Here is a 27434-nt window from a genome sequence, read left to right as displayed (position 1 = left end):
TTTTGCAGTTGTATCAACAGAGAGTCTGCAGCTGTAAGATTTAGATCTAGAGGCGTTAAAGACCAAACATTTAGTTTTCGCACTGTTAAGTTCTAATCCCCTCTCTAGACAAAACATTTTTAGGTCTCGCCTAGCGAACGCAGCGCATGCGCTGCTTCGCCTTGGCGAGACTCTATTGTTGTGGGTTTGGTGTGTGAAGGGAGACAAACCATGTGCGTGCACGGACAGGCGATGTGCACGCGCATGGCGTCTCCTCTCTGTCTCACACGCTCCCACCGCGCTCACAGGCTCCCACCGCGCACTTTTTTTCAGAAGTTCCGGCTTCCAGCTGAGGAGGAAGACCGGTGTAGCCAGGGGCACGTGTTCAGGAACAGGGACAGCGTCAGGCTGAGGGTTACAAATGCGTAATCGTCGCGCTGCCCGTCCGGGAGGTTTTTCGAGTTATCAGACTCTCCCCAGACACTGCGCTCGCACCCCACCAGGCTGCCACCTGCCGCACGGCTCCCACTCTCCACGGATGCCGTCAGTGCCCCGACTCTTAAAGGGACCATCCAGAGTAGAGAAAATTGGTAGCAATTCCAAGAAAACACACTCTAGAAAGTTCCTTTGTTTACTTTTATGTGGGGCCAGCGGCATATTGGGGAAACTTTGTGTATTTTCAGCGCACCCCTTTTGGCTGCGCAGCGGTCTCTTCAGCTCAAGGCGCAGCACAGGAACTGCACCATGGCTGGGAACAGCGCGGCTCTCAGAATGGTCTGGGTAGACCTGGAGGTGAGTGGAAGGAACGGAGAACCGCCTGTGAAGTCTCAGCCTGAAAGCTTATTTCTCAGTGGCTACGTTTGATGCCTAGTGTAACGCCCAGGAGGTGGGGCGATAAAGAATGGCGGGGGGCTTGACTCTAAGTCAAGTTTACTCGCGTGTGCCAGGCTCACGTTGCACCACAAGAATGAGCGTGGAAATATACGTGTTGAGCAATATGGGGAAGTAGCTCCTTCTGTTCATTTTACAGGATAATTTGTCTACTGGCGGTGAAAAGCCAGTGCTCGCTTGGAAGAACCTAAACTCTGTTGTGTTCGCACTTTAGCTAGCGGAATGACGAGCCAAAAAATATGAAAGTGGTGTAGTTTTTTATTGAAAACATCAGATTTCTACATAAAAAGGGAAACATAGCAAATATATATAGATATAAAAACAATGCAGCAGACATTTCCAAAACTAGCTTTATCCTGCTTTCATTTTGGGAAGGCCTATAACACATCTCCTCAGTACCCGTTATATGCAGTGCAAGAGGGTTTGTGTTAATCGAATATTAATGACAAGTACCTATAAATATTGCAAAATGAACTGTTTCTTGGTGTTTAATGATAACTCAATGGAACCCGTATAATTGATTTTAGATTAACGAACCTATGGAATGGACCTGCATGATTTAAGAGTTGTGTACGACTGGTTCCATGCAAATGTGTCTTAGCCACATACCAAATTAAGATTGCGATCTGTTACCAGCAGGTTACATATATTGCTCTCTACACTAGTGCTCTGATGACGATTGAAACGCACTGCCTGTGTATAATACTAAAAGCAACAGGGGTGTTTGTTTGCCCTGTATCTAGGCCTTCAGAGGGGCCTGCCCGATGGCACAGTTTTCTTTATTCCTCAAGTGGCAGCCTGCAGTTTGTCACCCACGGGATTCCTACAAGCAGGAAATCGTAACGCCACCGTACATTTCCTGAAACTTGTTATTGAGTTCTATACCTAGGTCGTGAAAATGACACCTGTTGTTGCCTAAAATATCACATCTTGCGATGTCAATTAATGTGATTTTATGCTTTAGTAGATTTAGAGAGTTGAAGCACTGCAAGCATGCGTGGTCGAACAGCCAACCAGCCCACCTTTAAATAGTGCCCCTTTACCTCAGCTCCTCAAGCGGCACTACCACTGTAGCAAATCCGTTCACTCCTTGACGGGTGAGAAGCACAAGCTAAACGGCATTTTTTTTTTTTAGATGAGCACACTGCAGTACAACTCGACCCTCGTGCAGTCCCAAACAAGCATTTGCAATGCAATAGGTCTCGCATTTACGCACGTTTAAGCTATTGGCATTGTAAATGACAATGCCTTTTATGTATGCTATGAAAACCAAAACTTAAAAAAAGGCATTGTCATTTACAATGCAAATAGCTCAAACTTGCGTAAATGCGAGACCTATTGCATTGCAAATGCTTGTTAAATCATCGAGCAGTTGTTGCAGACCTCGTAATGATTTGGAAATCAGGAGAGTGTTGAGCAGGGCAGGCACTCTCCTAGCCTCCACCCAGGAAGCATCACATCCACAAGCAGTGTCTCTCTTTTGGTGACTGAATAGACAAACACATACACCGATCTTACTACCCACTCCAGTGTCTTTGGTGAGTCTTTTAGTTGGATGTGTTTTTGTTTTTGGATTTACAGCAAAGACTTTCCATCACAAAATATGAAAATGAAGTGCCTTGAATGTTTTTGTAATCAGGGCAGAACCAGAGGAGGGGGCAGTCTTTCATTGTATCTCCTAGTAAGCACTGATGGCACATTCTGCCCTGTCTAAAGTTGTGTTCTGATCTGTGTCCGTCACTCTTTCTTTTCAGCAGTTGTTATATTCATCATCTGTTTGAGTGTACACTTTGGGTCTTGTTGTTTATGGTAAGAGGTCTGTTTGTTGCACTTTTACTAAGGAAGAGTTGTAGGCCACGTTCAAACAAGAATTGGGAAAGCCAATAGGCTTGGCTTTGTGTTAGGGTAAGTATTTGTTAACAGTTGGGTGACTTTGTGTTTGTTGTTCCCTGCTGACCATGAAATAAAATTACTTAATGAAGCAACATCCCGGGGAATAAGAATTTGGAAGGTAGGTTTGGAGCCTCGTTCCTCCGCAGGCTGCTATAGTTGAATGTCCAAAGAAGAATGTAATGAAAACGAGTTAGAAGATGAAGTTTGCCTTGTAGGTAAAATAATGTAAAGGCTTAAACAGCAAAATATTGCAAAGTAGCTACTGATAAAGGGTCAGTATTTTTGTTGCAACTTTAAGGAAGATCAAAAGCTCAAGCATGCGCATGTCTTTAATTTAAAATCCAAAACAATGCTAATCTGACAACCTGTTATCATTACAGCATAGTAAAATAAATGAGCAACCAAGGATGATTTTTTTTTTTGTACTGAGTTTTATATAGCGCGGACTTTACCCGGTATTGGGTATCAGAGCGCTTTACATAGCACCAGTTCGCTACATGAGGACACATTCATTTCTGTTGGGCACGATTACTGACTAGTCTTTATAGCTGGCTGAGGCATCCCAACATCAATCACTTCCTAAACAAAAAAGACTAACATCAACATTAAAATGTTATGCCAACAAAGTACTTACATTAAAAAGCACACAATCCAATAAAAGCACTACTTGAGCCTCATCATCAAAACCTAATGGCTACACAAATGGGACAATATATCATCTATCAAAAGCTATGGCCTTGATGACCAGCTCATCCATTCAATCACAAGCCGAGAAAAACACATAAAAGCCAATGGGTGAAAGGGGTTGACCCTCTCTTTATCTCTCTACTTCCTATAGTACTTTTTGAACAATAGAAGACGAGGCCTTTTAGAAGTTAGTCTTTTAGACGGCTAACGCTGTCCGTAGCTAGACCTAAAAATAACATAATCTGGTCCTGTATGTAGAGTAAATGTCATCATCCTTATTACATATCACTCTTTTATACATGGGGAATGGTCCCTCTCATCAAAACATGATGGTGTTTTCTCTGGTGTTGCAAAAAGGCACCCTCATAAAGATGTCAGTCTTAACCAAATATGAAAGAGAAGACATGCTTACTTCAGAATGACACCTCCTATAGGTCAAGAATGGAGGACTTGGACCCGGCAAAAGAGCTGCAACCTCCATTTTAAAAAACTGAATCCAAGCTTTGGTTTGCTTAAATTAATTTGACATTATGAAAATAAAATCTGGACGTAAACACAGTTCCATTAATGTATTTTTGTCCACGCCTCTTAGACACATATTTAGTAAAAATACTAAAAAAATAACATAGATCTATAACAAATATCCCTGTACGCGTTGGGTCTAAATTTAGAGACTGTAACAATGTTTTACACTGGCGTGGGATGTTTGTGGGTCAGTTGAATAGCATGAAGAGGAGTGAAGTGGAGCTGATGACAGGAGGGGGCTGATATCAAGGAGTACAGTGTGCTGATTGCCTGTTGCTATTCTTCATGCTATTGACAGATATTGGAGGCAGCACTGTTGTGCTCCTCACATAGTATGCTGTGTATTACATTGCAGTCATTACACCGTGGTAATAAATACAGTCATGTAGAGTACCACCATGTTAAATACCACAATGCAACAACTGACATTCCCTCACACAAAGAATTAAGTTTCCTTCTAAAGACTACCGGAACTGTATGTGCATATGGTATACTCGAAATAAGCTGGTGGGTTCTAGCTGTGCCAGGGCACCGAAGGACAAGTGATAAATGCCTATGTGTTAAGTGATGTTTTAAGGTATTTCAGATTTATCTCGCTTGCAATTTAATGATGGTGCACTTTTGTGGAGCTCAGATTTCTTTGTTGAAAAGCTTTTTTGTCAATCTTTAATCTCGCGTGTTTTGATTTTCAGGGTATCCGTAGCGTGACAAAGGACTTAAATAGTGCCCTTTCATCATCACGCTACACATACTAACTATTTTGTTGACTCGTAAAAGTTTGGACAGCTTTCAAAAGAACATTGCATGTGGGATACACATTTTAATTTGTGTTCTTGTGTAGCGCTCACACTGCCTGACAGCTGCTTCTGGGCGGTTTACTAGAGAAAGAAGAGATAAGAGGTTACAAGGGAGAGTTAAGACCTTTTTTTGAACTGGATGCAGACTTAAGAGGGAGCTCGTTGGGATTTAGCCAATATGCCTACGTGGTCAGGTAAGATTTTTAGGCCCACGTGTACAATATTTTGGCGTAAGGCAGCGCTGCAAGCATTCCTGCTGCGCTGCCCTGAATCAAAAGAGAAGGGCAGGAATGCTCCCTATCTATAGGGTACAGTGCATTCCTGCCCTCTGTCACAGCGCTGGTGCACAAATGGCTGCCATGCACCAACACAGGCACCCTTGCACCATCTTGGCTTTGTAGTCACAGGTCTAACACTTGAAAACAGCAAGCAGTGAAGACGCGAGGGCAGAAGGAAAGCCCCCCCCACAAAAAACGTTAGAGGTGGGGGACATCCCTTGGCCCCTTTGGGGTGTAGACTGCAAGGCTTATAGGGGGTTGGTAGCCTGAACCCAAAGGGTGTGAGAGATACCCTGATTGCACTTTTGGCCCACGGCATTCAGCCTGCGTCCCTGGCCTTGTAGTTTCTGTAACCCTGATCTGAAGTAAGACATATTCGTGCACCAGGACCCCATGGTAGAGGAAAACAGTCCAACAGGCTTGACCAGCATTAAGAACTGTGCTGCCAGGGGCCTGTAGTGACATTAAAGATACTGCTGTTGTCTCCGGTATGACTAATATTTCTGTGGGACAAGTAAGAAATTGGCCTCCCACCACTGAGACCAAGAACTGTACATAAGTACCTCACAGGTGTGCACTTAAAACTAATCAAGGATGGGGTTCTTCATCTTTCCAGCACATGGTAACAGCAGCAGGTGGGTGGACTCTGACTATCGGGGTCATGAAGTTGGGATAGAAGAAGACCTGCTCTCCTACTGTTATCACTGAGTATGCCAGGAAAGGCCACTTCCTGGAACAGGTTTCCCTTTACGTATCCACAATTAAGTGAAATTACCCAGCTACACTGCATAGGGCCTGGTTGGAAATCATGCCACACTCTGGGGTGGGGCAGTCTTTCAGCTCGGAGACCCCAATCGGTGATGGTAGGACTTGTAGGCCCATTCTTGCGGGGGCTTTGCACAAAATGTTTTCTGATATAGCCCTCGATCAACTGACACTAGAGTGCAAAAATGATGGCCACCAACAGAGGAAGATGGGACACATCAAAAAGGATATGATGCCACCAAAAGCAGCAAAGGTGACAAGAGCTACTAGCAACCTGGCTACTCTAGATCCTCGCCCGAGAGGGTCTCAATTACACCCATCACTCAAGATTATTTGCAACAATTCAAGCAAGAAATTAAAGCAGAAGTTGACACTATCAAGGCGGACCTAAAAGTTCATTTTCATGAGCTGCAGAAACGTGAATACACTAGGCAACGGAGTGGCTGACATAGAAAACAATGGACTAGTGCACCGGAGAACAGCACCACATAGCATACCATATGCTGTCATTAGAAGAAAAATATGAGGACCCAGTAATGAAGCAAGACGTTCTTGAAAACAGATCCTGATGCAATAACATATGTATTAGGGAGTATCTACAAATGCGGAGGGACAGGACATTCAAGTGTTTGTCAGTACCTCTTCCAGTCAATCAGCATCAAACCTGAAAGTCCCTCGATTCAGCTTGAATTTTCACACTGGATGAGTGGTTCTAGACCCCAGAGAGATCTAGATATTATAACAAGAACTCACTTCCTTAAGAAGGAAGAGCTGCTAATGGATAAGATCAATTTTAGAGAAGCTCTGATCTGTGAGGGAAGAAGTACACGTAAACTTCGATGCACACATTTTGCAGTGAGGGAGAGAGACCCAGGCTGATTCTTTAGAGACAGTTTTTTTTACAACAATAGAGAGGCAACAGAAACAATTTTGAGAAATGACACTAAAATAAAACAGATTCTTGTCGAACTTAAATATCAGTGTATTGTTTCCTTTTTATTGTGTGTTTCCAAAAAGAGTACAGCCAACGTGTCTCACCTTACCAAGGCTTCATCAGGGCAAAGAATCTGATCCACTGGAGGTCACAGGGATCTTCTAAGTTTAAGGTCAAATGGAACCTACAAATACAATAAATCAGACTTTGAATCCTGAAGACAACATTGAACGTATGAGGGCTATCGTCTAAGACTTCTTAGTATCATATATCCTGCATATGTGAAAAAAAGTAAAATGCGTCTTAATTCCGGGGTCCACGCAAAAATCAAATCTAATTAATTTCTATCCAATATGAGTTCAGCAACGATCAGGAACCCATCATTAAGTATCCAACGACGCCTCACTTCAAGGTACATTATCCTGGACACCAGAACAGCCTTCCGTACCATCTTCCGAGTCGTGTAAGACAATACGGAAGGCTGATTTGGTGCTGGACAATGCACAGTTTTTGCCTCAATAATGTAATTGCAAATGTTGCAGTGATATTATCAATGGTGTTATAGAAAATGTCATGAGTGATGTACTATGTGGGGTAAATAACAGTGCATGGCAAGGGCACAAGTTATAGTTGCCTTTGGGTACGAGCTATAGTTACCAAAGCTAACTTTTAGGACTCCATCCCTTGGGGCCAAATTCAATTATAAAGGGGAGTGGCCACCAGGCCCCCTTCCCTTTTAATATCTTTTAAGTCCCTGTGATGGGGTCCCGGGGCCTTTTGTAGGGCTTGGTGAGGGGGCCTTATAGCCCTTTTCCACGTTTATTATATATTTCGGTCAAACGTTTTTGGCCCCAGGCAAGGGGCTAGAGGGAACCCATCACCAGGCCTAGGGCGTTCTGATATCCCTACCATGCCCCTTATGTACTTTTGTAATGTTTTTTCCTAGGACTCAGGAGTGAGTCCCGAGTCCTAAGATGGCTGTTGCCACATCATTGTTGATGTGGTGGCAGCCAGTTGGGATTGTCTGCAGTGTGAAATATACAAAGTATTTGGGCATTAATTGCTGAAAAACTACTGAACAGATTTATACCAGATCACAAAAAACACTGCCACTTTGTAATATGATTAACGCGACGCCTAAAAAATGGAATACCACTGTTGCACCCACACTGTTTTAACACACTTGAATGAACTCTCAACATCAGACTGCTGCACCTTTGAGCCTCCGTTCAAATCTGTATGGCGAGTGATAGTACATGATAGCATCTTTTTTGAGTACAAGGCCAGTGAGGAATGCAAGTTTAATCACGTGACCAAGGACCAGGTATGTCGTATCAACAAATACAGTGTCACTGAGTATCATTAATTGCTTGGGTTTCTTAAGTGCTTAGAGAGTATTTTGGAAAGGCAAACACCGCTCATATTTACTCCAGCAGTTGCTCTGTGAAGGAGATACCAGCTATCACTATTTGTTCCATGTTATTAGAGAGAGATATGATGATGTGAATGTCACCAGCAACTGACATGAGATTGAAGCTAAAGGATCTGATCAGCGTAACAAGCAGAGCCGTGTACACATTGAAAAGTGTAGGGATAAGAGATGAGACCTGCAGGACCCTGCAGGTTACAGCAACTTGGTTAGATTTGAAATCTCACCCACCAACATATCAAAATAAATTGTCATTTAAACAATGGTTGCGGGAAAAAGGTCTTAAATATGCCATGCTCTTCCCCGCGCGTTTACGTGTTGAGGTTGCTGGGAAAACCCGATTCTTCGACTTGCCAGAGGTAGCATCTGACTGGCTGGACAGCTGGAGACCATCGCCGGGGAGAAGCCCCAGCGACCATTGAAACGGAAAGTGTACTCTACTCGGATGGCCTCGGATGGCCTTTTTTGCTTCCTGACCTCCTTTTCTCTCCATGGTCTGGACTCAGTCCGTGGTCTCTTGGCACTCGGAGACGCTTAACTGGGCACCAGATTACTGAAGCATCCAATATTCCGTATTTTGGCTTTCTCCCTTATAATGCACCTATAAACTATAACGATAGGGGGGGGGGGGGGTCGATGGGGCACTAAGGCCTCCCCCCACATTCTTCTTTTAGTCACATTGTTGGGCGACAGGCTCTCTGCATTTGTTTTACTAATGGGCAGTTTTGAGCCCAGAGTGCAGGGAAGCAGCGTGGGGGGTTGTTGAGAGGGGTTGTTGTTCCTTTTCTTTGTTTATTATTTCTTATGTTATCTCGATGGTACAGTCCCTGTTTACAAAGTAATCTGTCACGCTACATACGCAGGTCCATGGGTACACAGCGAAACACAGAAGTCAAAATCTTAAGTTGGACCGTTAACGGGTTGAGGGACAAAATTAAGAGATGTGTGGTGTAACAATATATCAAGAGACTTTCACCGGACATTGTATTGCTTCAGGAAACTCACCTTATAGGTAATGTATGCAAGGCAATGCACAGATGGGGATACTCAATGGTGGTACACGCTGGCTTTGCGTCCAACTCAAGAGGGGCGGGTATAATGCAAAGGAAATCATTCCCCTTATCTATTACGTCCACATATGTTGATGAACGAGGGAGATATACTGGGATCACTGGTACCTCGGAGGGCCGAACCATTACTTTCATGTCAATATATGCACCCCCAGGGGCTACAATCCGTAACTTTCACCGACCTCAGCGCTATGCTGCTAACACTGCCTGATGGGCACCTAGTGCTCAGCGGCGACTTCAACTCAGTCTTGTCGGGCTCGCTCGACAGACACCCTCCTCGTACGATACCCCAGGCCGTGCACTCCTTCTCCAGTTTTTTAGAGGCAATGGGTTTAGTGGACGGGTGCAGGACTTACAACCCAGATAAGATTCAGCACACTTTCCACTCTGGGGCACACAACAGCCTTTCCCGTCTTGACTACATAATTGTTCCGGCCCCACAAGTCACAGATATTCATGAGATCCGACATCTAGCAAGAGGTATTTCTGATCACTCCCCTCTATGGGTCCACATGGTCCTTGATCATACACAAGTAGGGCGCATTGCCCCTATAAATCCCTGGTGCCTCAAAAATCCAAAAATACGTACAGACCTTAACAAATCTATTGACAACTACTTCTTGGAAAACGAACATACCATCGAGTCCCCCCAGGTGTTATGGGAAGCTTTTAAAACTGTGATCCGAGGTCAAGCCCTCTCACTAATAGCAGGCTCAAAAAAGGACAGGCTCAAGGACATCTCCGATGCCGAGCACGAAATTTACCGTCTTGAACAAGACGTAAACTCTGACGCCACTCCTGCAGCCCTTCACTCACTCCGTTTATGTCTTGACGAATACCGGGCCCTGGTCACCGACCGTGCTAAGATATTGGGGCAGGACAGACTGGGCCGAATCTATGACTGGGGAGACAAAGCTGAAAAGTTAATTGCCTGGCTTGATAAACAAAAGCATGCCAGCAGGCTTGTTCCAGCACTTAGAGACGGCTCTCCCATAACAGACCCCCATGACATAGTTAACCACTTTGCAACCCACTTCCACACAGTCTACAGCTCAGTGGCGCCTTACACAGAATCAGATGCCTCAGACCTTATCAGAGATATCAGAGATATCTCCCTTCCCACACTCTCAGAAGCTGACCGAATGTTTATGGATAGTGCCCTCACCACTGACGAAATAGCAATTGCGATACGAGCACTCCACCCAGGTAAGGCCCTTGGCCCAAACGGAATCCCAATTGAATTGTACAAGCTCCGCCCGATAAATTAGCCCCATATCTGAAATCCATGTATGAAGAAACCCCAAACAGACTGCCTCCTACCGCCCCATTTGGTTGCTGAATGCAGAACCCAAAATCCTAGCTAAAGTACTAGCTAATAGACTAATCAAGGTAAATGGGGATTTAGTGCATCCTGATCAATCAGGGTTTATGCTACGAAGGAACACTGCTCTGAATCTGCGCAGATTGCACGGAGTGATGGGAAGGGCATCGACTATACGTGAAGATGCAGTCATATTCTTCTTAGATGCCACTATGGCATTCGGCACACTTGAATGGTCCTATCTTTTTGCCGTACTTGCAAAACTGGGATTTGGACCGGTTTTTGGTCAATGGGTGCGCCTACTATACAGCATGCCTATGGCCCAGGTAGTCGTAAATAATAAAAAATCTGAGACATTTACGCTTAGCCGAGGGACCCTTCAGGGATGTCCTCTCTCCCCTTTATTATCCGCTTTGGCCCTCAAACCCCTTGCAGCATGGATCCGTAAGGATGTCATGATTCGAGGGATGCGATGGTCGGCAGACTGGGAAGACCGCATCTCTCTATATGCGGTTAATATTCTTTTGTGTCTCACATCCCCCAAGAGATCCCTGATTGCCGTGTTTGACATCCTAGACACTTTTGGCAGATATTCCGGATTCCGTGTTAACTGACAAAAATCTCTCCTATATGTCCTCTGTGGGGGTTCCCTCCGCTACCCCGAAACTGTCCCATATCTATAGTTTCGGAGGGCTTCAAATACCTAGGCGTATTTATTTCTCTTGACCCCTCGGTCAGATATGCCCGTAACCTTGTCCCCCCCCTGCAGAGACTCAAAAGGGATATCATGAATTGGAAGATGCTCCCGCTCTCACTATTGGGCAAGGCGGCCCTTTTTAAAATGATGTCCCTACCCCGTTTCCTATCTGCCCTACAAAATTTGGCCGATCCTGTCCCGAACTCATATTTTAAAGAGATTGAAGGGCTCCAGCGAGACCTTCTATGGGGTGGGAAACCGCGTATTGCCCTACAAAAATTAACGCTCAGCTGTTATGACGGTGGTATCGGGCTACCCAACATTAAAAAATATTACTGGGCAGCACACCTTACGGCAATCAATCATTGCACCTATGGCCGCCCTGACGACCTGGGATTTAATACGGGCCGATGGCTCCTTCCGAACGGGACCTTCACCCGCGCACTGTACTCCAAACCAGACAGATACCCACTTACTGGTCCTACCAATCACACAGTTAAAATCTGGCATGCCAAAACCAAATCACTCGGTTGGAGCAATAGACTGCCTCTCGCCACTCCCCTATGGGACTCGCAAAAGCTAGGAGACCTGGGACACTCCAAGGGTTTCGACAAGTGGGAGCTGATTGGCATCTCTCACATTAGGGACCTATGGAGCACAGAGGGCTTGAAGCCTTTTGACACTCTCCAAAATCAATACTCCCTCACGGAGACAGAGCGTTTTCAGTACCTCCAAATCTGTCACGCACTCCAGACAACGCTGCCCTGTAACTCCTCTCTACCAGATAGCTCCCCTCCAGAGGACAGACTATTGGATGGTCACCTACCCGAAAAGGCTATTTCCCTCACCTATCGAAAGCTCATCAATAACATGGATGACCGCTTACTGTCACTACGTGAGAAATGGACTGGAGATGGCGTCGAATTAGACGACGAAGGCTGGCAGATGGCGCTCTCTTCCCCCAAGACTGTTGCGATCCCGGCGCGGCTTCGCCTAGTGCAACTAAAGATCCTGCACAGGACTTATATAACGGGTCCCCAACTGGTGCGCATCGGTGGGCTGACAGACGGGTCTTGTAGACGAGGGTGCACTCAGACGGGCACATTCATGCACATTATTTGGCATTGTGAAGTAATCCAGGAATACTGGCGTAAAATCCACACAGTCATGAGCGAAACATTGGAGGTCGAAATTAAGCCAGAAGCACCCAGGTGCCTCCTCAACATCTGGGAACCAACCGACCTTAACACACATACCACGCAATGGGTCACACTGGCTGCACGATCGCCAAGAGGAACATAGCGCAGCTCTGGGGGGCCTCACATACTCCCACGATTACTGATTGGGAAAAAGACCTGGATTGGTGTATGCTAAGAGGAAAGACTGTGTATATGGCCCGGGGCTGCCCCCGGAAGTGGTCTAAGATGTGGGCTCCCTGGAATACCTACTGTGGCGGAATTTGTACTCCTCCCCGTGACCTGGACAGCGATGATTCCCTGTTCCTGTGATTTCCAATGAACTATCCCATTGTATCTATACGCATATTTGAATCCTCTGTACCCTCTTTACTGACCTTTGTGGCACTGTACCTGATGTTAAGTCTGTTTAATAAAAAGATTTAAAAAAAAAAAAAAAGCTATCATACGGAAGTATAGATTTACTATGTTTAACTCCACATCTACTTTCTTTGACAATATTTTGGTAGTCAATATTGTTGGGCTAATGTAGATGCAGGTTACAACAAAATAACTAACTTTGATAGACCACTATTAAATTGTTGTCCCAATGACATTTCCTCCTCAGTCCAAAGTGACCATGTCAAAATCATTCTGGAAATATTTGTAGTAGTTTCTGATTGGGTAGGTGCTTTCATTATGGGAATGTTCACTTCACGTGAGTAAATAGGTTTCTCCTTTCAAATTGGCCTGAGTCAAGCAACTGAGGGTAAAATGCATAGTTCAGCTCCCGGCACCATCTCATGGTCTTTGTTGTATGAGTATTTGTAGTCCGAATGGTCAACAATGTAAAAACCATTGTTTCTGTGACACAGTTGGTTACGCAAATATGTATAATGGGCTGTTTGAATTGAATATGTACATTTGTAAGGAACTACGGAAATCTGTTAACTTCTAGATCAGGGGCCCTCACTGTATCACTTGCTGTGTGTTTGCCATGAAGAGGTATCACATTTGTGCTGCAGAGTTCAAGGTAAATGGAAGGAGACCTGGGTTTCAACATTAGCACGTCCTCCTGAAATGTTGTGTCTGGTGACTTATCAACCCTTAGCGCCGGTGCAAAGTTACCAAAAGTGTTGCAAGCCGGTTCAAACCCTTGATTTTTAATCTAACACAGAACTTGGTATTGAAGTGCAACTTGCCAAAAAGTAACGCAAAGCTGTCCTATGTGCTGATTTGCATTAGGTTGCATCAGTGGAGTGTCCTGTGAGCTGTCAATAGGTGTTCCCACATTAACATTCATAGTTTTTGTTGCAAAACCCTATCTACTAACATTTGCAGACGAGGCTCTACACCAAACAAATACGCCTCCTTGAGGCAGGCGAACAGTTGGAGAAATGTTTTTTCTCCAAACCTTTCCCAATTTGCATGTATTCTGCACTGTACAGTACACATGCAAAGTGGGAGAGCATAGAGTTTGCACTGGAAAGCTACCCTTCCTGTACAAAACTTATGCTAGACATCACACACACATACCCTAGCACTATGGTGCAAAGGAATGTGCGTGGAGCAAGGCAGCCAAAATGTGCAAACGAAGGGGGATCATGCAGCAGCAATGTAGTACTGTCCTGCTCTTTTCCTTTTGTGCAATGTTGTCAGCCGCGGCCTGTGTAGGTAAGAGCGGTGGGGCCCGGTGAGGGGGGGTTTCAACAGATGATCGTCTGTCGACCCCCCCCACACACCCGGAAGCGCCACTCCACCCCTCTTCCTGCACGGGCCACGGCTGAATGTAGTGCTGCCCTGCTTGAAAAAATAGTACATTTGCCATACGTTTTTTAAGCCAACCTCTATGCTCCTTAGGTAGGGTGACCAGAATTTTAAAACAAAAAACTGGGACATTTCACAAAAATAGAAGAAGGACTATAATTTTACGTCAAGCGAGCACCCTGAATGACAGCGCTCCTCAGCAGAGAATTACAAAACAGGCAGTAAGAACATACATATGATGCCATTTTTAAACCCAGTAGCTTGCCTGTGAATTAAATTGCTTTCTTGGAACAACTGCTAACTATCCCTGCTTTGTAAAACATAAATAAACACATCCCCCTGTTTTTAGTCGACACTCTCCAAAAACAGGGACATGAACTAAATTTCTCAAAATCTGTCCCGACAGCTGGTGAAAAACGGGGACCGTCCTGGCAAATCAGGGATGCCTGGTCACCCTATCCTTAGGTCCAAAACAAATGCTTCAAAACTTTAGGGGTGGAAGCCATTTGCTTCGCGTAATTATATGGAATTTCTCGTAACTACGCAAAATGGAAACCCAGCATTTGGCTCCATATTTTAGTGCAAAATGCGTCTCGTGCATTTTGGGCTCGAGGACGCATTTCACCGTTAAAAAGGAGCTGAAACACAAGTCCTTCGAATGGGAGTCAATTGCGTAGTGGTTGTTCGCATTGTACATGTGCGACTACGGTAACTTTTTGCCGCAAATCATTCATAATTACACAACATGGCGTAGTAGCATAATTTCAGGATTTTTTGCTTACCAAGCTTAATATGAAGTTACTGAGATATGGATTGCGCCCGCGTAATTGAATTTTTACCCAAGCCTACAAAACTTGCCATTAGGCAGCAGAGTGGAGGTCATATGGGGTCTAGCACCAAGACCCGACAGAACGTGAGAAAGGCCAAAATATTTCAATGTTCGCTCCTGTATCCTTGCATTCTCAGTATTAAACATAAAGGAAGGGCTTAAAAGTGACCTTCAGCGTGCCAACTTGACAAAGCAAAGATAAACCAGCAACACCTTTCTTAGAGTGCCAGTAAAACAAACACAGCATTTTTCATTCCTGCGTGGCACGCAGGCTTCGCACCATTACCCTCACAAAGCCCTCGCGCCCATTTTGAAAACATTGCTTTCCAGGACTTGGCTCCTGTCCCTGGATGAACTCCGTTTCCTGGAGCGACACGGTTCACGGTTAAGCAATCCTTGCTTTGTTAGGAAATAGTGCAGCAGTCATAGTATCGCCATTGGCACCCCTCAGTCCCCCCTCCAACAAATACATTACCCAATAATAACACACACTCAGACTGTTTGATTGGGTACAAAATGCTGCAGGTTTATTACATACACTGTTATGTAATAGGTGGGTTATCTTATGGGCGATCCAAGGGCAGGCAACCAACTGGGCCGCCTGCCCGCCTGATGAGCCGGGCAGCACTGGGGCGAACCCCGCCTTAGCTGCCGTCCAAGTGATTCTCTTCCAGGATCACGTGACCGTTGGTAACTTCTACTCACGCCCCCTCCCGGGGCGGAGCGTAGCATAGCAAACCCCCGGTTGTTCAGGCCCACAACCGCCCGAAGGACTATCGGGGCGCCGACACGGCTTCCGGGACCCTCCCATGAGGCTCCTCGGATTTGGCTCTGGCACCCCCTATGGTGCCGCGCAGAGGTACCCTTGGTACCGGCCTGCTTCCAGATCGCCCTGTAACTCGGCCTGCAACAAAAAAGGAAATATTAGAATATTGTCACCCCCACCTGGCAACCACGCCGGGTAAGCGGCAGGGAGGGATGAGGCGTGCGAGGCGACAAGAGGTCGCTGGCATGGTGGGGGAGGGTAATATAGCCTCCCCCCACGCCCAAAGGAGCCCCGGAAGTGACGCCCGACGTGTCACTTCCGGGCAGGAAAGAGAGGAGGGGGACACTGGCCGGCGTCCCTGCCCCCCAGGAGGGGGCGGGGAGGGGTGACCCGTGCCCAGGCGACACTAGGGCGCCGACCGCTCTAGTGGCCCCCTGCGGGGGCCGTGGTCAGCGGCATAGTATCGCTATTGGCACCCCTCAGTCCCCCCTCCAACAAATACATTACCCAATAATAACACACACTCAGACTGTTTGATTGGGTACAAAATGCTGCAGGTTTATTACATACACCGTTATGTAATAGGTGGGTTATCTTACGGGCGATCCAAGGGCAGGCAACCAACTGGGCCGCCTGCCCGCCTGATGACCCGGGCAGCACTGGGGCGAACCCCGCCTTTGCTGCTGTCCAAGTGATTCTCTTCCAGGATCACGTGACCGTTGGAAACTTCTACTCACGCCCCTACCCGGGGCGGAGCGTAGCATAGCAAACCCCCGGTTGTTCAGGCCCACAACCGCCCGAAGGACTATCGGGGCGCTGACACGGCTTCCGGGACCCTCCCATGAGGCTCCTCGGATTTGGCTCTGGCACCCCCTATGGTGCCATGCAGAGGTACCCTTGGTACCGGCCTGCTTCCAGATCGCCCTGTAACTCCGCCACAGTTCTGGAGGCGGCCACCGTCGCCGCCAGAGCCCCCCACCCAAACAGCTATAGTCTTACCTGCCACCTTTCCAGTCTGGAGCTTCCTGCAATCCAGATAAAAGAGAACCGTCCCTGCTGGTTATAGGTGGCCCCATCTACATCCCAAGCCCTTGACGCTATCCTGGGTCAGATAGTGTCTGCTGAAACAAGAGGCCTGTCGGGCCTGGATAGTTGTGCCAAGGCCAATTACCCCCATGCGTGAAAGTTCCACTGAGAATAATCCACATTTGTAAAGCCGAACAATCACCCGTAAGGGTCTCTAGGCGCTGGGGCCCGCCGGAAAGATTAAGCAAGCTGTAGCCCAGGGTCACATGGTGCTGGGCGAATCTGCCACAGGCGCAGGGACGCGAACCGTGATCCCCAGGTTCTGGAGCCAGTTGCCCTGGCGCCACACCTCTTCCCGCTTCACTTGCCTCAGCCCCGAGCCAGCTCTGGGTGGGGTGGCTGCCGACCCCTCGGCTCGCAAGGCCCCGTCTGTGTGCTGATCTCACCTAGCTGCCATTCTCCTCGCACCGGGTGCACCTGAAACCTGCGTGCCCATCTATGGGATAGCAGCCCGCTAGCTAGGTGACCACTCCCCCACCCGCCTGTCTGCTCTGGCTATTCTGGCGAGAGGGATTCTATTTAACCTGTGTCACACTTTGTTTGATACATCCTGCCGCGCAGGAGTGTTCATGACTGGAAGAGGTGGCCCTGGGAAAGGGACCGTCCTGCCCTACCATGTGTCCCTTATTCCTTATGGGAATTATGCCCGTTCAGCTCCTTCCGAGGTGACAACAACCCCACAAGCATACTGGCTTATCTAATCTGTCTGATTTCAGCAGGCGCATTGCCTGCGGCATGGCCCAAGCATTCCGGATTGGCTAAGTCCTACTTTACCCGTCCTAGAATGTCCCCAGATAAGAGGGTGTCCATGGGGGGGGGTACCCCCCGCCCGCCCAGGGCATCCTCAGCGGTGACAAATTACCTGCTCCGTTGAAGTTTTGTTTTAGTTCTGCATTGGGCGTGCCAAATGTTCTATTGCCATAGTGTCCCAATGTGTTGGACACGCTGCTACCCCCCTTATTGGGACTGCAGCACACTATGTTGGCTGACCGCAGCCCCACCCAGCGAGGTACAAGTGTCAGTATCCTAGGGTCCCAGTTCCCTGCTAGCTCCAGTACCCTACCAGTGGTTCCGCTGAAAGATTCCACAAACTGCAGTGGTCCTCCAAACCTTAGAAGCGCCCCACTCTCAACTGGGCGCACCTCTACGGTAGTGTGATCGCCAGCTGTAACGCTAGAGACACACCTCTTAAACCTATTTACTGGTTTTGCTACTCGGCACCCTTATGGTTGGAGCTCTGTGTTTACGCAGCGTGCATGCCCCCCTGGCACGAAGTGGCTGAAGAGCCGGGGTCTGTTCCCTTTAAATGTCTGAGGTGAGGGGTTGAGGAACACAATACAGGTAATAACCGGAGGATGTATGTACTTCTGCCAATGCCAGGCAGGGGCCCAGCTGTGCCCCAAGACCTGTCTTGGAACAACTGCTAACTATCCCTGCTTTGTAAAACATAAAAAACACACATCCCCCTGTTTTTAGTCGACACTCTCCAAAAACAGGGACATGAGCTAAATTTCTCAAAATCTGCCCGACAGCTGGTGAAAAACGGGGACCGTCCTGGCAAATCAGGGATGCCTGGTCACCCTATCCTTAGGTCCAAAACAAATGCTTCAAAACTTTAGGGGTGGAAGCCATTTGCTTCGCGTAATTACGTGGAATTTCTCGTAATTACGCAAAATGGGAACCCAGCATTTGGCTCCATATTTTAGTGCAAAATGCGTCTCGTGCATTTTGGGCTCGAGGACGCATTTCACCGTTTAAAAGGAGCTGAAACACAAGTCCTTCGAATGGAAGTCAATTGCGTAGTGGTTGTTCGCATTGTACATGTGCGACTACGGTAACTTTTTGCCGCAAATCATTCATAATTACACAACATGGCGTAAGTCAGAAGGAGCGAAGTCAGCGGTAACCCACTAGGACAGCACCGGATTATCAATTACCCCTTGTATTGGTTGGTGACAAATTCAATTTCACCCTATGTGTGCGCTCTTGAATAGTACCCGCTAACACAATACCTCCCCAGATACTGGGGCAAAATGAGACATAAACAGCAAAAGGCGCACCACTTCCACAAGTATAAATAATATCAAATTAGTCCATGTACATGAGATATTTTCTTTTTCAAATTGATCTTCTTTATTATTCATTTGTTAAAATGACATTTAAGAACAGCCAACGCAGCCGACGCGTTTCGTCCAACTTGGGACTTCTTCAGGGCTGCAAAGTGTATATATAAAACAATGTATAAATACCACGAATGATCACATCAAATATGTACAAATCCAACAGACATAGTCATTAATAATAAACAATTTCAAAAACGTATTACAAAAAATGAAACGACATTATTAACAGTACATAGAAGACATAAACAAGCTAAAAACAGGATTGTGAATGAATTTAACCATTATTGTAAATTCATGTTCATTAATTTTCAATGAGGACAGAGTATCAACTTGCTGACATGTTTCTGGTTAAGTAACAATTTAAGATTGCACATTAATGAAATACAACTGGTTTCTTTAAGCTAAGGCTCATTCCTCAGCCAAGTTTGCATCGACCATAATTAATTGGGTCAGAAAGGATTATGTATATATTCTCAACAAGCTCAATAAAGTTATAATGAAAACAGCAAGAAAAAGGGAAGACTCAAGGTTGTACCCACCGTAAGAGACAATGCATCTGTTTGAGTATGTTTTTCTTGAAATTTCTAAAACGTCATTCAAAATCACTAGAAAAGGTCAAAGTAAAAGGGCATTACTCAACGGAATACCCTAATGATTGTAAATAAAAAAATGCCACAAGGTACGTCATATGTTGTAATGGCCTAAATCTTAACCGGAAGAAGTTAAACAAGGAGATAAGCGTAAAGCAAAAGGTCATATAAAAGATTTCATAGTACGAATAAACAAACGTATAGCTCCTAATCGAGTGTCCCATATATACCCCTAAGGAAACGTTTTCTATATATAAGTCCAAGTGTACATACGGACTGGAAGAGACAACAAGAGTCCCCCTGGGGGTATATGTACTTACATTCATAATATAAATGAAGTGTTGGATAGTTAAACAAGAAGATAAGCGTAAAGCAAAAGGTCATATAAAAGATTTCATAGTACGGATAAACAAACGTATAGCTCCTAATCGAGTGTCCCATATATACCCCTAAGGAAACGTTTTCTATATATAAGTCCAAGTGTACAGACGGACTGGAAGAGACAACAAAAGTCCCCCTGGGGGTATATGTACTTACATTCATAATATAAATGAAGTGTAGGATAGGATACTGGTCTAAATCCGAAAAATGGCAATCGTTGGTCCCGTCTTTTTTATTATTAGTCAGTGATATAACACCGGGTCAAAAATTATCCACTGATAAGGACAGGAGTCAAAATCTTTGTAATGCCTAAAAGTGAAAAAACAGTAAACTAATAATCCAAAAGAAAACAGAGTGTGTTAAATTAATTAAACACACTCGCTCATAAGTATGCCCATATTTATAAACGGTAAAAAAACGGTAAAAAACAAAAGAGTATTAAAGGATAACCTAACGAATCAAATAAGATGTCTGATCCGCCTAATTGAAATCCAATTAACAGTCTAAGATAGGATGGTCTAAGTGTTACCATCCGTAGTATTTTAGAAGTGATATTTAAAAGTAAGTGCCAGCGCTGGCATAAAGAATCTGGTTAATGTCATATTGCCATGAGGAAATGTTACTACAATTATTACGGTAATTAAATTGCGCTTCGCTGGTTCATTGCCTTTTTTCATCAACTATAAAACTTCTCATCGGATGTTTGCCACATAGGAATGTTCGATATGCTTTACTCTTCCAAGATGGCAACTTGGTTTACATACAGTTCTTAGCGATTATGCTATGCCGTGGATCTCGGTAACGAGGCTTGAGACCCATGTGTTTTGAGTTCGCATGGGGTCAACTACTATTTAAACACACGAGCGGGAGTCCCGTTTGTTACAGATTGCCAAAGGATCGGGCCCCGTCCAGGATTTTTGAATATGCGGAATCGGGTAGGTTCAGTAGGAACTTTAGATTGTGCCTTATTTGGGTTTGTTTGGAAAACCTAATTTGCTAAATTTTATTTTAATAAAATCTAATTTCTACTGAGTATAGACCTAAGGGCTGGTAGTAATGTAGTAACATTTCCTCATGGCAATATGACATTAACCAGATTCTTTATGCCAGCGCTGGCACTTACTTTTAAATATCACTTCTAAAATACTACGGATGGTAACACTTAGACCATCCTATCTTAGACTGTTAATTGGATTTCAATTAGGCGGATCAGACATCTTATTTGATTCGTTAGGTTATCCTTTAATACTCTTTTGTTTTTTACCGTTTTTTTACCGTTTATAAATATGGGCATACTTATGAGCGAGTGTGTTTAATTAATTTAACACACTCTGTTTTCTTTTGGATTATTAGTTTACTGTTTTTTCACTTTTAGGCATTACAAAGATTTTGACTCCTGTCCTTATCATTGGATAATTTTTGACCCGGTGTTATATCACTGACTAATAATAAAAAAGACGGGACCAATGATTGCCATTTTTCGGATTTAGACCAGTATCCTATCCTACACTTCATTTATATTATGAATGTAAGTACATATACCCCCAGGGGGACTTTTGTTGTCTCTTCCAGTCCGTCTGTACACTTGGACTTATATATAGAAAACGTTTCCTTAGGGGTATATATGGGACACTCGATTAGGAGCTATACGTTTGTTTATCCGTACTATGAAATCTTTTATATGACCTTTTGCTTTACGCTTATCTTCTTGTTTAACTATCCAACACTTCATTTATATTATGAATGTAAGTACATATACCCCCAGGGGGACTTTTGTTGTCTCTTCCAGTCCGTATGTACACTTGGACTTATATATAGAAAACGTTTCCTTAGGGGTATATATGGGACACTCGATTAGGAGCTATACGTTTGTTTATTCGTACTATGAAATCTTTTATATGACCTTTTGCTTTACGCTTATCTCCTTGTTTAACTTCTTCCGGTTAAGATTTAGGCCATTACAACATATGACGTACCTTGTGGCATTTTTTTATTTACAATCATTAGGGTATTCCATTGAGTAATGCCCTTTTACTTTGACCTTTTCTAGTGATTTTGAATGACGTTTTAGAAATTTCAAGAAAAACATACTCAAACAGATGCATTGTCTCTTACGGTGGGTACAACCTTGAGTCTTCCCTTTTTCTTGCTGTTTTCATTATAACTTTATTGAGCTTGTTGAGAATATATACATAATCCTTTCTGACCCAATTAATTATGGTCGATGCAAACTTGGCTGAGGAATGAGCCTTAGCTTAAAGAAACCAGTTGTATTTCATTAATGTGCAATCTTAAATTGTTACTTAACCAGAAACATGTCAGCAAGTTGATACTCTGTCCTCATTGAAAATTAATGAACATGAATTTACAATAATGGTTAAATTCATTCACAATCCTGTTTTTAGCTTGTTTATGTCTTCTATGTACTGTTAATAATGTCGTTTCATTTTTTGTAATACGTTTTTGAAATTGTTTATTATTAATGACTATGTCTGTTGGATTTGTACATATTTGATGTGATCATTCGTGGTATTTATACATTGTTTTATATATACACTTTGCAGCCCTGAAGAAGTCCCAAGTTGGACGAAACGCGTCGGCTGCTTTGGCTGTTCTTAAATGTCATTTTAACAAATGAATAATAAAGAAGATCAATTTGAAAAAGAAAATATCTCATGTACATGGACTAATTTGATATTATTTATACTTGTGGAAGTGGTGCGCCTTTTGCTGTTTATGTCACACAACATGGCGTAGTAGCATAATTTCAGGATTTTTTGCTTACCAAGCTTAATATGAAGTTACTGAGATATGGATTGCGCCCTCGTAATTGAATTTTTACCCGAGCCTACAAAACTTGCCATTAGGCAGCAGAGTGGAGGTCATATGGGGTCTAGCGCCAAGACCCGATAGAACGTGAGAAAGGCCAAAATATTTCAATGTTCGCTCCTGTATCCTTGCATTCTCCGTATTAAACATAAAGGAAGGGCTTAAAAGTGACCTTCAGCGTGCCAACTTCACAAAGAAAAGATAAACCAGCAACACCTTTCTTAGAGTGCCAGTAAAACAAACACAGCATTTTTCATTCCTGCGTGGCGCGCAGGCTTCGCACCATTACCCTCACAAAGCCCTCGCGCCCATTTTGAAAACATTGCTTTCCAGGACTTGGCTCCTGTCCCTGGATGAACTCCGTTTCCTGGAGCGACACGGTTCACGGTTAAGCAATCCCTGCTCTGTTTGGAAATAGTGCAGCAGTCAATGTCACGCCATCGCCAGCACTGCATTGTGCTATTACTGCACTTTTCTCTAGTACATTGTTTGTGAGAACTTCCCGGTGAAGTTTGAGGGGTATTTAGCGGGTTATTGTAAATGTAACTTCGGATATCTATCCGGTGCGCAGGTGCAACAAACACAGCTTCAGCTCTTGTGCCAGGAAAGGGTTCATTAGCGTCTGCCCTAGTGGAAGACACATTAATTGACCATAAATGGAGTGAAGCATGTCTCAAAAGGGGGAACTGAAGTTCCCGAACCCACAATTAATGATGTTAATATTATTGTTGTTGTAATTATTACTTTAATAATGGAAAATAAAACATGTGGTATGAACCGCTGTTTTAAATATATATATATTATTATTACTGGTGCTGCTACTACTACTAATAATTGTTTTTTAAATAGCGCTTCATACCACATTTTTCCCGTTTCAAAGCACTGCACATTACAGGTGTTATTACTAATCTATTAATGTTACTTAATTTATCGACCTCGGAAGGCTGGGCGGCTGTGTCAGCCGAGTGAGCATCAAGCATGGCACACAAGCAGCAGCCTGCATTGTTCTGTGAATCAAAGATTTTATAGAGTCCGTGAACAAGAATGGTCAATACTGCTAATAACACCTAGGCAAAGCTTATGCAGTCTCCTCTTCACTTTTTATTTCCAGCATTAATGAAATGAATAAACATAGCACAATGTATTCATGTAAAAAACTACAATACCCCTGAATACAGTAATACAGTAAAACTACAAATCCCAGTAGTCCTATGTATTATGACCAATCATCATTGAGGCGACTATATAAAGTAAACCATAATGTACAATAGAGATCTGCCTCATCTTGCTGTGGGGATTCAAGGTGGAAGTTGTGTCCATGAAAATGATTCTTACTTTTGATCTGAAACTGAAACCGAGTGTAGTACAAAGAAACTGTAGATACATCAACAGCTTTCATATTAGGGAAGGATGAACAATCAAGTAGAAACGAATAAGGGCAATATATACATATTTCAACATTATAGCAAAAGGGTGGGATAATCTTCATCTCTGTTTCCTGAATAGAATTGAAAATTCTTTTTATCAATACTTTGCACCAGTGCAAAGTCACTAAAAGTGTTGCAAGCCAGTGGAATATGTTGATTTATTTACTCTATCACAGAACTTGGTATTGAAGTGCAACTTGCCTAAAAGTAACCCAGAACTGTCCTATCTGCTGATTTGCGTTAAGTTGTGCTAAGGGGGTGTCCATGAGTTGTACATGGGCATTCCCACATTGCCACCCATAGTTTTTTATGCAAAACTCAGTCGAAAAACATTTACAGATGAGGATTTACACCAAATAAATGCGCCTCCTTGAAGCAGGCGAAACCTTTCCAAATTTGCATGTGTTCTGCACTGTACAGCATACATGCAAAGTGGTAAAAGTTTCAAAGTCAGTCTAAGCATAGAGTTTGCACTGGAAAGCTACCCTTCCAGTACAAAACTTACGCTAGACATCACACACACATACCCTTGCACTATGGTGCAAAGATGTGTGCGTGGAGCAAGGCAGCCAAAATGTGGGCCAACGAAGGGGGATCATGCAGCAGCAGTGTAGTACTGTCCTGCTCTTTTCCTGTCACGCAATGCAGTGCTGCCTTGCGTGAAATAATAGTACATTTGCCATATATTTTTAAGCCAACCTCTGGGCTCTTTTGCTCCAAAACAGGTGCTCCAAAACTTTAGGGATGTGCGCATTTTGCTTTGTGTAATTACGTGAAATTTCATGAAAATGATGTGGCATTTTTTGTAACTATGCAAAATGCAAAGCCAGCATTTGGCTCTATATTTTAGCGCAAAATGCGTCTCGGGCATTTTGGACTCGAGGACACATTTCACTTTTAAAAAGGACCCAAAAAACAAGCGCCGCAAATGGTAGCCAATTGCGTTCTGGTAGTTCGCATTGTTCATGTGCGCTTATCATAACTTTTTGTCACAAATGGCGCCAAATTAAACATCATGGCGGAGTAGTATCATTTTAGGAATTTTTGCCTAACAAGGATAATAAGAAATTACTGAAATGATGCAAGATTGCGCCCGAGTTATTGAAATTTTGCCCTGGCCTACAAAACTTGCCATTAGGCAGCAGAGTGGAGGTCATATGGGGTCTAGCGCCCAGACCCAACAGAACGTGAGAAGGGCTAACATCGTTCATTGTTCGCTCCTGTATCCTTGCATTCTCCGTATTGAACAAAAAGGATGGGATTCGAAGTGATCCTCAGCGTGCAAACATGACAAAGCAAGGATAAGCCAGCAGCACGTTTCTTTGAGTGTCAGTACAACAAATTCAGAAATGTTCATTCCTGCGTGGCGCGCTGGCTTCGCATCATTACGCTCTCAAAGCCCTCGCGCCCATTTTGAAAACATTGCTTTCCAGGACTTGGCTACTGTCCCTGGATGAACTCAGTTTCCTAGAGAGACATGGTTCACAGGGGAAACGTCCTTTTGGATGAAGCCGGAATCATGCTGTGCCAACACAGTGCCGGCAACAGAACGAATGGACATTAGCACGCATTCTTCCAGCACGCAAGTCATTTTAATGACTTGAATTTAGGGAGGTGCATTGGTGAAATGGTGTTGGATTTAAAGTCCAATACCATTCATACTGTTTCGCAGACTGGAGTTGGAATAGTAAATTAAACTATTCCAACATCTAGCACCACCCTAAGGCAAGTCGTTAAAACAACTTGCATGCTGAACAAATCCGTCCTAAAGACGCATTCGTTCAAAACACGGTATTCTGAATGCATGCGTCCTAAATGCATGCAGAATACCATCATACATTCAGTTCACAGTAAAGAAATCCCTGAAATCACTTTCGAACATTTTTAGGAAATAGTGCAGCAGTCAATGTACTGCATTGTGCTATTACGGCACATTTCTCCAGGAGCGGCTCGTATCGGGTAAAAGAGGCGGGTGGGGGAGGGGCTGGGAGGAAACGGGGGATGAGGGAGACAACCAGAAAAAAAAAGACCTCCCTGCTGCCCTCCAGCATCGCGCCCTTCTGCTCCTCTTTACTGCAGGCAGGCACAGGCTCCCAGCATGCCTTGCGGCCAATTCTGAAGCTGCTCTTATGCGAGAGCAGCTTCAGGATTGGCCTGAGTGCGGACGATTGGCGCTCCAGGACGGACTGGAAGTCTGTGCTCGCTCTCTCTCCAATCCAGCATTGCAGCTGGATTGGAGAGAGCATCTCTGTGCATGTGGGTTTGGCCGGCCAGAGAGGGCTGGCCAAACCTACATGTGCAGTGACGGCAGTGCAAAACACTCCCCCTCTAGCCTGTCTCTACATCAGCCCGCCTCCAAGCATTGGCACAAGCTAAATGCAACAATAATAAAACTGGGTTTAAACCTGTTTTATAATTTTTTTATTTTTCTCATTTTTTAAAGTGCTCCCCTGGGGGGGTGGGGGGGGCGTGACTCTACTCCTCCATAGCGGAGGGGCCACCGCTGCTTATCAATCAATCAAATACATTTATAGAGCGCACTACTCACCCGTAGGGTCTCAAGGCGCTTGGGGGGGGGGGGGGGGGGTGCCGTTACTGCTCGAACAGCCGTTATTGCTCGAACAGCCAGGTCTTGAGCTTCTTCCTGAAGGAGAGGTGGTCTTGGGTCAGGCGCAGGTCGGTCGGGAGGGAGTTCCAGGTCTTGGCGGCCAGGTAGGAGAAGGACCTTCCTCCTGTTGTTGCTCTTCGGATGCGGGGAACGGCGGCGAGGGCGTGGCTGGCTGATCGGAGGTGGCGTTTGGGAGCGTAGAAGTTGATTCGGTTGTTGAGGTAGCTCGGGCCTTGATCGTGTAGGGCTTTGTGTGCGTGGGTGAGGAGCCGGAAGGTGATTCTTTTGTTGACGGGGAGCCAATGCAGGTCTCTCAGATGTCCGGAGATGTGGCTGTTTCGTGGGATGTCGAGGATGAGTCTGGCTGAGGCGTTCTGGATCCGCTGGAGTCTCTTCTGGAGCTTGGCGGTGGTTCCGGCGTAGAGGGCGTTTCCGTAGTCCAGTCGGCTGGTGACGAGGGCCTGGGTGACCGTTTTCCTGGTCTCGGTGGGGATCCACCAGAAGATCTTCCGTAGCATGCGCAGGGTGTTGAAGCACGACGAGGAGACGGCGTTGACTTGTCTGGTCATGGAGAGGGAGGAGTCCAG

At 44.9% G+C, this 27434-nt stretch overlaps 1 protein-coding gene across 3 annotated transcripts in view; it reads left to right on the top strand.

Annotated features, from left to right (window-relative positions):
* Positions 1–27434, top strand: part of AHRR (aryl hydrocarbon receptor repressor) — a 793419-nt gene that overhangs the window by 261985 nt on the left and 504000 nt on the right. The window lies entirely within an intron of this gene.

This window comes from Triturus cristatus, chromosome 5_2 (genome assembly GCF_964204655.1).
Source record: "Triturus cristatus chromosome 5_2, aTriCri1.1, whole genome shotgun sequence".
NCBI lineage: Eukaryota > Metazoa > Chordata > Amphibia > Caudata > Salamandridae > Triturus > Triturus cristatus.
This window is presented reverse-complemented; position numbering and strand designations above follow the sequence as displayed.